At 39.7% G+C, this 13,786-nt stretch overlaps 1 long non-coding RNA gene across 3 annotated transcripts in view; it reads right to left on the bottom strand.

Moving 5' to 3' along the window:
* The window catches only part of LOC109962243 (uncharacterized), a 40,527-nt gene extending 29,012 nt beyond the window's left edge, over nt 1-11,515 (bottom strand). For 2 of the 3 annotated variants that reach the window (XR_002275228.1, XR_002275230.1), the window contains exons 1-2: nt 11,365-11,515; nt 5,161-5,274 (exon numbers count right to left, since the gene is read on the bottom strand). This is a non-coding gene — a long non-coding RNA (uncharacterized LOC109962243). Of the gene's footprint in view, nt 1-4,498; nt 4,923-5,160; nt 5,275-11,364 lie in introns of those variants that run through there. The other variant, XR_002275229.1, reaches the window with a different exon arrangement.
* Between the last annotated feature and the right edge of the window lie 2,271 nt (nt 11,516-13,786).

Raw genomic sequence — 13,786 nt, 5'->3', positions numbered from 1 at the left:
AAACACATTTGCTCTGTTTTCATTCTCTCCACAGAGAAGTAAGCCTGGGTGCTTTGTAGCCTGACTGTGCCCAGCTTGAGCTTGTACCAGTGTTATTCTTCCGTCGTCTATTGTACCTTGGTCTTTTGTCTTAATGAGCAACGGAAGTTAACTCTGCCATCTGTGCCAGTTTTGTTTTCCAAAACCAGGAATGTGGGCAGTAACTTTTGGATCAGGTTTAACACTTGTGCTCCAGCTGAGTCTGGAGAGAAGAGCAGCAGGGAGCGGGGCAGGACAAAATGTGCTCTTGCCAGTAATCAGCTGCTTAAGTGCTAATCAGGACTCCACTGATATACAGTGTGGCTCACTGTGCTCCACTGGTCACTCAATCACATGAACCCAATACAATAGAGCGCAGTAACTGTTAAGACCACCACCCTGTCCTTCCATTAGTTCAACAAGAGCTATTCATTAATTCATTTATCTGGGCCCTCACAGGAGCAAGGCCATGGAGATACAGTGGGGGGAGCTTTTTAATCAAGCCCCAGCTCCCAACCGGCTGACTGATGTGCAGTGACAAGTGTTTGTTTATCCAGGGCGCAGCTGCCAGAGGGCACAGCGGAGAGGGGATTTCTCTCTCTCTGTACAAACTGAGAACAGCTCTGCCAGAGGAAGAAAAAAAAAAAAAACACACACCAAGGAGAATCTTGAACTTTTTCTAATGAGATCTAAAGTACTGGATGTAATTAGAAGCTGTCTGGAATGAGGACAATTAAGTAGGGTTTTGGTGTCCCCCAGGGTTCTCTCAATGGGTCGAATTAGAAAATGGGTGCAAAAAGATTGATGAGTTCAATGTTTTCCAAATGAGCAGCCTTATACACATAATTACACCAAGGAAATGAATGGATCATCACAATACAAACTCAAGTGAGGGTATGCTAATTGCTCATCAAATGGGAAGGCTGCGGTGTCAGCTGTACAACTGCAGCATTCACAGGAAAACGAGAGCTGGGGAGAGGGTTCTACTGCTCAGATTAATGTATTCCATCTTCCGTTTGTCCATGTTCATTATTCTTCATTCATATTCTAATCCCAGATATCTAGTCCTGTACTCTATGCCTCCATGTCAGACGAACAAGCACATTTTTGTACCTCTTACACTGTTGTAACACATCTGGCATTACACACTCCTCAGCCAACCCTCTTTGATAAGTTGAGGATGATGAAGTAGAAACTACACATCAAAATGTCACCCCCCCCCCTCCAAAAAAACCAAATTTGGCCATACTCCAAAAAAAGATAAGAAAATGAATCAATATATTTGAATGCATCTCACTCCTGCTTCCCTAGTTTACATTCAGCTTTCCCCCTGGGCTTGTAGTGACCCCATCAGACAGTGCAGAGTAGAACATTTTGCCGCTGACTAGACATCAGTAAGTAATATTTAGTGGAGTGATCTTGGGCATAATGACATAACTAATTTGAATAAATCCCCTCTCTATGATATGGGGGTTATAATTATCATCAGAGGTTATAGGACTTCAGAAAAATCTGCCAGTGCGCTTGTTCAGAGGACAGAAGAGTCCAAATGAAACTTGGTTTAAAATGTGAAAATATTAGACCTTTGATCACCCTATTCCGATTTACATTTTCAATATCCACATCTTCTCCTTCACTCTGTGATTTACACAGTGAAAAATATTCAGCATCATCTTAGCCTTGGTCTGCACTTGACCTTGTGTAATTTACATGAGGAATGACAGCTTATATTGTTGAACCGCATGCTTTTTCCCTATTTATAGCATTTAAAAATCATAACAAACCTAAATAACCCATCAGTGAAGTCAGTATGCCACAAGTTTAATCTTCAAATCATCAATCTGGACATCACCATCCAGTGCAGAGTCAGCCCAACTAATTTTCACTGCCTGCTGGCTCTTTGACATCCTCATACTAAGCCCAAGGTGTCAGTGTTGCAGGAGACATGATGGCAGTGGTCTGCTTATCAAATCCCCAGGAAAGGATGGCAAATCCCTTTTCCCCTGACCTTATCTGATATCTGTCCCACAAGCCTTTCAGCATACTCATTCTGCAATGCATTAGACCATACAGCCTTGGGGCTGGCGTGTATCCTTCATTCCTTCCACCCACATCCCCACATGAATAAGTGAGTACCCAGGAAGGGTTGTCTAGATCTCTTTTAATTTCCTCTGGGATGGCCATGGATGCCTTGGCTTGTGGCACAGAGTCCATTTTAGGGATGCTTTAAAAAAAAAAAAAAGGCAAGATTCACATTACAGTGGTTTTGGTATGATCAACTTCATGCAGACTAGACCACATATTTAATTAGTTTTACTATGGTTCAAGAACTAAGCCAAGACATTAAAACACATGGACTGGAGCTTTAAAAGAACAGTGGATACATTTGTGGGCTGAAGCAAAGGAAGCTAAATGTTAGAACAAAATGAGCTCTAATGTGTCTTCTTTGCCAGCTGCTACCAGGGGACACGAGGCTGCAATGTGGATTGGGTTTCAATGTGTGAATAAAGAGAAAATACCAAAAAAAAAAGTTATTCACAAGGCTCGATAGTCCTTTCAGGGATTGTCTGGACATGTTTTGATGCTTCTATCGCCACAGTGGCAGATATTTCAAAGACATTCATGAAAAGCACAAGCAGAAATGCACATCTGTGAGTACAAGCATAAAGATGCCTCAGAGCACTCCTGTTCTTCTATATTAAGGTCACAGCTTGAATCTGTGATGATAGATTACTTGAAATGATGAATATTTATATCAAACTTGAATGAGAGGCAGTGTTACTACAAGTAAATATTGACAAACACATAATGTAGTAGCGATCATGTAAAAATCCAGGATGCATTCAAAGCAGGTGTCGATACCAGAGGGCAGTGAAGGAAACATGAGGGCGTGAAGAGAATCTGCCCCAAGTGCAGACATACAATGTGCAGGGTAGGTTAAAGAAAGATATTAGCAATAATAGAATTTTTATGTAGTTTGGTATGTTATATTTAAAGTCAAACTGAGGAGATGACTGGACTGGAAGACATGCATCAAGTGGTCTCAAACATATACTGTTCATTAGGGTTTAATGGCACACATATGACTGACCAGTCATTTAACTTTAATATTTGGTATATCATAAGGATTTTTGGGTTTTTTTGTCAAATTTGTGCTCTTTTTTTTTGCACAGTCATTGATGCAGTCTTAATAATTTTGAAGGGTTTGTCCTAAACCACCTGATATTCAAGGCAAAGTGGCCATCTAGACTTCTATGTGTGAACTTTGACCCTTGCTGTTTAACCCTCTGTCTCCATATAGGTGTGTCTGGGCAAAGAAGCATTAAAGGCTTCATGTCACCTTGTCCCACTACTACATCAAGCTGATAATGACAGACTGATTATGGTGCGCAGAAATGTTGATGGCACTTAAATTAAAATTATTTCAACTACCAGTGCCAACTTTTTTTTTTTTTTTTTGAGTTCAGCATGCTTAAGTAGAAGTATAACAACAGGGAGAGCTTAGTTATGTATCATATATATATATATATAGTATACATCACTCCACAAAACTGAGCTTTATTTTAAATATTATTGAGAACAGACCATGTGCCCTGATGTATTTGCGTCCAGTTATGACAGCCAGTTTAGATCAAATGTCCAGAGCTGCTGCCACAGTGGAAGCTATGTTGATTAATCAATCATCAGAAAATTCATCAGCAGCTAGGGCTGCAACTAACAGTTATTTTCAGTACAAGTCATTTTTCTAAATTAATCACTGGGTCTATAAAATGTAAGCAAACTGCAACAATTGTTCATTATAAAAGTAAGAAATAGCCACATATGAGAAGCTGGAACTAGTAAAGTTTGAGTAATTTTTGTAGTAATGGTACATAAAAGAAATAAGCGCAAGATGTTACTTCAGTTTTGAGCATTTGCTGCTTTCACATTTTATATAATTGTATAATAATTATATTTGGGGGTTTTTAGCTGTTTGTAAAGACAAGACATTTGAAGACGTCACCCTGTGCTTTAGACAACTATATTTTTCACAATTATATCGACCAAACATAATAGTCCACAGATTAATCAATGATGAAAATAATGATTAGTTGGAGAACCTGGCTGGCATATTATCCCAGTCTGTCTGAGACTGTGACAAAAGGTAGTTTTAATAAAATAAATCAAAACAACCACCATAAAAATTGATGGGGTAATATCAAATAAAGCACAACTGAGTGAGAGGAGCAGAAAAACACAACAACAGCCCCCTGTGGTGAACATGGAACCACTCAGACCCCCCACCTAACTTGTCATAGTCACATGGTAGCACATGGTAGCCCTTAAATAATATTTAAATACAACTAGAATTTCATTAATTAGCTAAAATGTGTTCTTTGTGTACGTGCACGTATGTCTGTTTGTGTGTGTGTGTGTGAAAGAGAGAGAGATAAAAGCACAAAAACACAGGAGAGAAAGAGTGCATTAAAGTTAATGGGCTTTTAATGGAAGTATTTGCTAGTCAGGACCATGGACAGCACCACAGAGAAATTCTAGCCAAACTTGAAGTGACGCATAATCCTGACCCTTATGAAGGAAACTGCATCCAAATTAAATGCATCCGAGCGCTGGTGACAGCACACTGGGGTCTCTCAAAGGATCATTCGCAAGTGTATTTATGCAAGTCAGACATGGCTTTTCAGAGACCTTTAGCGAACTGCAGCAAAATCCATTCCATTCCACCAACAGTTTGGACACATGTACTCCAGCTTGTGACAACTGAGCTCCAGTATACAGTATCATGTATGGGTTTAATGGATGAATGAATAAATACATAAAAGCCTTGTTTAATTATGGCATTTAGTAGAGAAAATTCCTTAGGTTGGGAGGACACAAGCTGTCAGAAGGAGGAGAATCTCTCACACCTGCAGGATGACACATATTCTAAGTCCCTTTAAAAGCTAACAACCTAAATCTCTTCACTGCCTTTTAGAGTGCAGCCATACAGTTTGAGTGGAAATGGAGGAATCATGAAAGACGGAGACTAAAATATGTAGACAAAGACACGTAACAAAAGACCGAGACAAACAAGCAGAGACTGAATTATGTACTACTTCCTAACCTCCGAGCTTAGAAGGTTGTGCTTTGGTTGGCTTAACTTACCGGCTCTCTCAAGGCAGCCCCTTCAAGTCGGCGCCCAAATGCTGGTGTCTGCATCTGAGCTTATCAGGCTTTCCCAGATGGTGATTTGAACGCATGGAGGGAGCAAGAGGTGCGCTGAAAGGGAAAGGGGAGTGAAAAGGAGTGGAGGTGAGTTTACGAAGATGAAACAGACTCTACACTTGAGGGTCAAAAAAATACTTCTTTTTTTTTTAAAGATGTCTATGGATTCATTTCTGTTGGACTGAGTATAGTTTGTATGACAGGCTCCGTGATGTTTGAGGACTCATTTAGAGTGGAGGCATCTGTAATGTCCATTATAGAAAGAAATTACGCTCCCTACAAGCTTGTGTGTATACAGTGCAGCACAAGTGAAGGGTAAGATACTTCCATTCACTGAGGTGTTATAATCAAATTTTTCACCCTACACTGTCAGTGTGCTCAGTTACTCTCACTTCACTGCTCATTAGGTTTTCGAATGACATTAAAAATATATTCTGTATCAAAGACAGTTGCAAAGCTAGCAGCAATTCAGCTCTTAACCATCATCTAAAACTAGTTTTTGCCTAAATGGTCCAAATTTCCTGCTAAAACACAATAATTTATTTACAGAATGTAAAACATGTTTGGTCGCATTCATGACAGCAAAACAGCAAGAGTCATCATGATCTGCGGGGGTTCAAGTGTTGTGTTACCAAATGCGGCGCTACAGGATGCATCCATGCAAGCTCAAGAGCTAATTGACTATAATGTCATTTTATCTGCTTCAGCAGGTTATTGACAGCAACATCCCAGAAGCCTGTTCATCCTTCTGTCAACTCGTCGGCATGGGAGACACCATTATCATCTCATTAAAGCTCACGCTTTCATATAATCCTGACATTTCCTCTCTCTCTCCCTTTCTCCGAGTTTTGGGAGCTGCTACACTTGGCTGTATGGTAGTGGAAACTGTGGACTGTTTGGTGTGAATGTGGATGGGAGGCTGGTGGAAGAGGATGAGATGTATTAAAGAATTTTAATTTCCTGGAGCCACTCAACAGACAGTCCTTACCCATCTGTTACTTCTCTCAAACAACCTCACAACTTAAAATCTCAACATTTCCCTGTACTTCAGCTAAAAAAAACTGAATGCTTAAATGCAACGGATTGCTGAATCCACACCAACTATTTGAAAACAGTTGGCAGTGTTGTCTGTGGAGAATATGGTGTTGAATGGTGCCTAGTTATTAGTGAAATAACAGTTGAAGTGATGAAAAGGTCATTGACATAAGGAATGGGGGACCTGCTGGGATGATAGAAAGAACTCATTGTGGTGTATCTGGGATTAATCTTGTCTTCCCAGTGTTAGAACACACTTCAGGCTGAGAGCAGTTTAAAAAAATAAATCTCACGAAAAAACCACCACACACTTGACTGTTTGCCTTTTAAGTGAAAAACTAAATGAATGCATTAAAGTATGTGCTCACACTTGGTTTGCCGTTTTCCCATGTGTCAGAGCGATCACATGCACTTTTAAAAGGTGAGCAGGGTCTACAGATGACCTTCTCTCTGAACTGTGTTTCTTTTCATCTGCCGTTTCCAGCAACCCACTGCTGTGCCTTTTTTTTTTTAATCTTCCATGGAGGAAAAAAAAAGTTTCAATCGAACAGTGCGTGCAGAGGGATATCAGAGCAATCAATGTGAGGAGCTCCTCTAAAGGAAGCAGCGGCATGTCCCAGTGATGTGGTTGAAGGTGAGAATCTCAAGGCGAATCCCATAATTTATCCTGTACACACTGCAGAGATAGAGCGAAAGGTCTGTACTTCCACTTCTGCAGCTCCTAAGGATGTCTCAACAGCACTGCTTCATGATTGCAGCTGGTTAGGTCCAACTGAAGCATTCCCAGATCAGCGAGCACCAGTGCTAACAGTATTGAGAATCTTGTATAAATAGTTGAAATGATAAACATTTATGCTATTTTATTTGGTAATAAAATATAACAGTTTGTTCTTGACTTGGAAATGATCATTGTCGCTGCAATTGGTATTCAAGTGCCTTGCTCAAGATCACAACAGCAAAGAGTTTTGCATGAGAAGTAATAAAATTACATCCAAAAGCAACAATATAGCAACTAGGGTCTAGCAATTTAGCCATGGGGGCGAAATAAAAGGTTCATTTAAAAGCCTATTTGCATAGGTTAAGTGCACTTATTCTAAAATTGAGGCTTAAACAATGAGTCTGATGCAGAAAAACATATAAGATTATGTTATCAAAACATATTCAATATTATATAAGATATCAAAAGAAATTAGGAGAAAATGAAATAAAAAAAACAGCAATTCATCACAGTGTACAGTGGGGATCTGTTGCAGCTCAAGCATAAAAACAAACAAACAAACAAAAAAACAACAACTCTGAAGCAGTTTAAGGTGTTTTACCTGCAAACAACTTCTTAATCGTAGCAAAAATAAACCCCATATCTAAACATAACCCTAACTGCGAGTGCATTTTTGTTCCAATCACTACAGAATCACAGAAATTAATTTGCTGGAATTTTTTATAATTCAAACATGAGCTTAATAATAATTTTGTATGCTGGTATTTGCATGGTCAAAGTCATAAATGCACAGTGATATAACTGAACTGATAGATGCAGCACAACAAGTTTACAGGAGAAATATATTATTGTTCACATCTGACAGTTGTGAGTACATGGATTTTGGTTTTATTCTTGCTTCCACTGCATTCCATTGATCTCTCAAGCTAACACTCCTAAAACCTTGCAGGACAAAAAGACATAAGACGCAATCCATATGCAATAGACAGAATCATGCAGCAGAGTTAAGTTGGGCTTGGCACCAGGGTACATTGAAATGATCCAACTGTATGCACCATGACGCTGAGAACATTTTCAGATTTCTGTTGCAATCCCATTTCTATCCTTCCATTTGGGCTGTTTTACTGGGTTTAATGGCAAGACAAAAATATTAATTATTTTAGTTTTGTCTGTTTGCACACAAAACTGTTTATTTTTTCCTCATTTTTCTTTCAGCAACTTCCAAAACAACACACCTCTGTGAGCTCCCATTTACATAATCCTGGAGCATCAGTGACAAAATCAAAGGAAAAAAAAAAACAGTCTGAACCAAATGTGCGACAGCTTGCCATCAATCCACACAGCATACACTGGACCAATTATTCTCCACCTGTCATGAACTCACAGCCTATTCAAGTCACTCAGAGCCTATATGTAGCTGTTGTGTTTGGTATTGCTATTCTAATGTCACACCACACCACAGAGCTGCATTCTGCCAGACCGTCAGCCAGCTCAGTCCTATCAGGAACATCAAGTACAAGTTCAGACTACTCATGGCTCTAGATACAGATGTCTCTGTGTTCGGCATCAGCTCTTAGGCTGGGGGCAGGACACCACCATATTAGCAAAATGAGGCCTAATCGTCCAACTGTGCTGCTCAGAGGAAACATCTGTTCTGTGAGTGAGCACACGTGTGGTTTCACACATACAGTATGTATGCATATAAACACAGTCTGTGCACATACAGTATATGCAGCCACACATATGGGTGTAGGGCAGACACACAGGCTAACAGACACACAGTGTGCAGTCAGTGTATTCCTGAGGCAGCAGGGAGGGAAGTGTGCCCCGGCTGTTGTACATGAGGGAACATGAGTGATATGGCTACGTGCCTCCAGGCTGCGCTTGTCACTCTGCTAAATTGTTGTAATTTTCTTCTCCTGGACTGTTCTGCAGTTGTGCAACTTTCTACAGTTCACCTTTCCACTGTCCTTAGGGCAGGGAGATTAAAAGTTGTGCCCTAATACATCAAATCCGTGCAAACATCAGTATGAAAAACAAAGTCTTCAATTTTTGTTTCACTCCATTCTTTAAGGAGATGATCTATAATCATACAGCATGCATTCAGCACCACAGTACTACCCAAACACTGTGTGCATGCACACATACAGAAGCCAAGACAAAATGCAGTACAGTAGGTCAGGCTTTAAATGCACCCTCTTCCCCTCATTTATTCAATATATGCATGCCTATGCAGTCACACAGAGAAGTAATAATGGCCATGCAAAGCATCATAAGGATTCATCTCAAACTATTCTATATGCATTGCTCTTTAGGTCCTTACTGATCTGAGTAGGGCTGAGGGAATTGTCAGTTTCTTTAACCCAAAGGTCTGACAACATCCCTCCCAGGTTAGCCTATCTAGGCTCACTGCAGAAGACTAAACAGTTTGGACATCTATAACAGGCTGAAGAACATTATGGTAAGGGGAGATGGTGAAGTCATGTTTGTACAGTTTTGTAGTCGAGTGCTCAAATGTGACTAAGATAAACCCAACAACTCTTATTTACAGTTCCACCATTTACTGCAAGTTGTCTTTTATATTTCTACATGAGTGCTGCTTTTGTCAGAAAAGGTTGGATGTAGTTCCTTTAGTTTAACCTCTCATTTTGTATAAACTCAAGCTTGTGAATTTGCAAAACTATATGTGTGCATGTGACTTGTGTGTCTGTTTTTTGAGGACAAACTAAAAAAGGTTAGAGCAACAGAAAGGGGGAGGAGTAAAATGAGCGGGAGGGGGAAACATGAGGTGAGAGAGAATAGCTAAAAGTCCATGTGCGCCCAGTCCTGTACTCAGCTGCTGAGTGCGGCTCTCAGGTTGCCATTTGTCCATTCTCTGCTCTGGAGAGAGGGGTGAGGCACTGAGAGGGACTCCCTGCAGCAGATGGCAGAGTTATGCTCTGCAAAGAGGTGAGAAATAGCCCATTAGCCTGACCAAAAATTACAGTCTGCCTCCACTTTAGTGCTCAGTCTCCAGTACACCTGACCAGATTGGGACTGCGCCTGGTGTGATCATCACTCGAATCTGAATGTTACACTGTTGAGAAAAAACAAAAGTTATCTGCTTTTCCCATCTCCATTCTTGCTCTATGAGCATCGGTTCAGTAAAGAGAGACCTAGTGGAAATGCACTCCATTACTACAGGCTAAGGCTATAAATGTCTTCAGCTAAAATTGATGAGGAAATGTGAGTCATCAGCTAATCTTTTAAATTTCTGCATTTCAAATTAATTCAAGAGTAAAAGCTTTGTCCAAACAGAAACTTGTAAACTTCCATTTATTTTAACTATAGCCCCTAAAAACATCATGTAGTAATCTTCTAAATCTGTAAACGCCGTCATGTCCAAGTGACAGTTATGAGCCTTTGATGCAATAATAAAATGTAAATGACCCTTTGGTGCCTCGTAAAATGAAGCCTGCTGTTGCCTAAACTATCTAATCAATTGATAAGAACAGCCAGTGCGCATATGAGAATACGTAATCATCTTGTTCTTCAAAATGTCTTCAAGAGCAGGGCGTTTTATGGAGCCCCTTTTTAAACCTGATTTGTGGTGAATTACTGAAATAACAATTCTATTCATAGTTTAGTTATTGCCACTGGAGAGTGGCACAAAAGGATGAGGGACTTGGGAGACCTTTAATGCCTTTCTATTTGCTGAATAAGGTGAGAATGAATTTATGCGACAGCTTTCCCAGCAAAAGACACTACATTACAATGTGGGGACTTGACAACCATGTAGGGATTAGTTTGCGTTACACTGGAAGTAGACAGTTTGAGAAAACTGTTTCAGAAGGAATTAATGGAACATTAGACATGTCAAAAATGTATGACATCATTACAGCTGTTGCAAAGTGATAAGAACATTTTAAAAGATCAAATGTTCACAACAGAAACAGCAGCACCACCACACTGGATGACTGTTACAGACCGCCATGACTTGTTAACTCCAATAAGGGAACACAAACAGCTCACACTGTGTGATCCACATTAGTTACTGTACCACAGCACACACACCCACACAAAAGTGCCTGATGATGATGTCACTGACCTAAGACAACAACTAGTTGTAAACAAATAATGATGGGCTGTGCTTTCCCAAAGAACTGAAAACTGTCTTGTTTTTAAAAATGTTTTTGGATTCCAAACAGGATGGAAGAACGTTTTAACATTTTGGATTCCAAACAGGATGGAAGAACATTTAAAAAAACGACATACAGTTAAAAGTCATTTAGACAGATGTGAGTTTCATTGTTGTATGAGCGCATTGTCTGATCGATGCCTTATATCACGTTATTCTGAGCGTGGCAGAGACAAACACAGAACATAGACAAACAGTAGACTATTTCACTCACATTTGAAACTCTCGCTCCTTCTCTTTGCAGAAAAGAAGCGGTCAGTATGCCAAATAAAGTCCGGCCACATTTGTCACTGTATGGATAATCTTCCGCTGTTGCTGACAGACAATTTCATCACAGCTAAAAAATTTTTTTACTGGTAACCTGTCAGCTAACTCATTCACCTGCACAGTAGTTTCATTGAAATCAACTTCACCTGGCTCTTTTTTTTTTGTTTGTTTCTTTGCATGCAACTCCACATTTCAGCACAGGGGCACTGTTTTGCCACTTTTTCAAGATCTCAAGAACTCAAGAAGAAATTCTGTGGCAACGGACTGTACATAGAACATTTACAGTGATAGCTGGCTTGAACAAAAAAGGAGACTAAGCTTACCTTGGTTCTTGAAATGAAACTGCACTTAGCTAATGGATGCACAAGGGGGCCCAATTTGGTTTGAGTGAACAGACTTGAAGTTTAATTATAGCAATTATTAAAGCCAAATAGTTTAACAATTCCCAGGCTTTCTGCTATTATTTCAATAAACATAAAGCACTGTGAGCTTTCATTGTGAACAATTATTACAAACTATCAAGTCTAACTAAGACAAGTGTAGGCCTATAACATCCACAGAAATCTATTTTAGTTGTTGTACTGAGAGACAAAGAAAAAGGCCTGTACAAAATTGCAACTGTGAAAAAGTTCACCCAAGGGGAGCTGATCAGGAAACAACGAGGCTGCTATCTGTGAGATGAACAAAACATAATTCAACTCAAAACAACAGGGGCTCTGATGCCGCACAGGGCGCACAACAGCGGGAGTCTTTTAAATGTCACAGTCACTTGCTTCCTGTACCCTGCATGACCACTCACGTTTGCGCCCAGTCAGTTGACTGTGATGTCAATACAGCTCATTTAAGGGCAGGCATCATCACGCCATAGCTCGGCTCACAAGCAGAACATAAATAGCACAGTTTATAGTAAGGGCCGACAAAGAAATCACCTGCTGATGGTGTGAAATGAAAGCACAGTCTGGCGTGGACATCACTTGGTTTTAGTGCTCAGTTCTGAACCATCTGAATGAAAACATGATGTACAGAGGTGGTTAAATGTGTTGGTATTTAAAAAGAGAAACCACTGAAATAACTTGAAGCTGACATGAGTAATTGGCATCCATTTTGCTTTTTTTTTTTTTTTACTCCATATTCAATAGAAGAGATGCTGCTTTTGATTTTTGATGTAACATTTTAATTAATACAACTAAAAATGTCATGGGCCCTTTATATTTTCTGGGGTAATCACTGCAATCAATGTGGCTGCTCCAGTTTTCTCAGATCTGATTGGTGCCTTCTCCTAACTGTGATGTTCAGCTCTTCCCATAGATGTCTGACTGGATCAGGATGCATACAGTAGCAGATCACTTCAGAATGATCTGTTATCTTCTCACCCATTCTTGGAGGTTTTTAGAGATGTATGATTTGGGTTAGAAGCCATGCGCTGTGACTGAGACAGAGCTCTATGACACTGGGCAGAATGCCCATCTGATTCCATTGTGTTCTAAGGCTCAGTTTTCCTCTTCCTGCTTAGGAAAGTTGACTACAGTCCCATGGACCTTAAACTCCCTAATAATATTATCAACTTGTCAGAGGAACAAGAAGCTGGTCTTGTAGCCTTTATCTTGACCATGCTTGGCAATTTTTCCCTTAAGACATCTCTCTTCATTCTTTTCTTGTGTCCATGCTCAGTGTGGTGCACACAGTGAGACCCAACAGGACAATGAGGACTTTTCCACATTCAAATAAAATGAATGACTGTTTAAAAAAAAAGACTGAAGACACCTGTGATACTAAGTGAAGACAGTATTCTTGAATATCTCTTCTAAGGAGTACCAATAATTTCGTTCAGGTTATTTTATAATGTCTTTACATAATAAGAGAGAATTTAGCTCTCTTCTTAGCTTCTTTGTTTTATTCTGAAAGGCATGCAGGTATGCATGACAAAAGAGTTTTTAATTTAATCAGTATTCAGAAAGAACAGAGTATATTTTCAGTGAGGTATAAGGGTACCAATGCCGAATGTGGCTAGATGAATGCAAAGCTGCAAATGCTCCGTGGGACTTTGTCAAATCTGTACATTTTTCAATTGTTTTACAGATGATGGAATATTCAACTAAGCTCTCTTGTCAACATTTTGCCATTTGTTAGATCTCTGATGGCTTCTATCTTTAAATGAAAGGCTTGTTGGCACTGATGAATATTCCTCTGCTGTAATGAAAAAGTACCCAACTTTTTTTTTACTGTTCAGCTTCTACTGAGGGTACATTTGTCTATATTTTCTTTGAGAACAATGTTTCATTCCATCTGTAAATGTTTCAACATGGATGGCCATATACAGTGTCTCTCTTCTGGTAAGTGTAAAAAGCAGCAAGAGGAGACATTTTATA

The sequence above is a fragment of the Monopterus albus genome, unplaced genomic scaffold (assembly GCF_001952655.1).
Source record: "Monopterus albus unplaced genomic scaffold, M_albus_1.0 scaffold62.1, whole genome shotgun sequence".
NCBI classification, from domain to species: Eukaryota; Metazoa; Chordata; class Actinopteri; order Synbranchiformes; family Synbranchidae; genus Monopterus; species Monopterus albus.
This window is presented reverse-complemented; position numbering and strand designations above follow the sequence as displayed.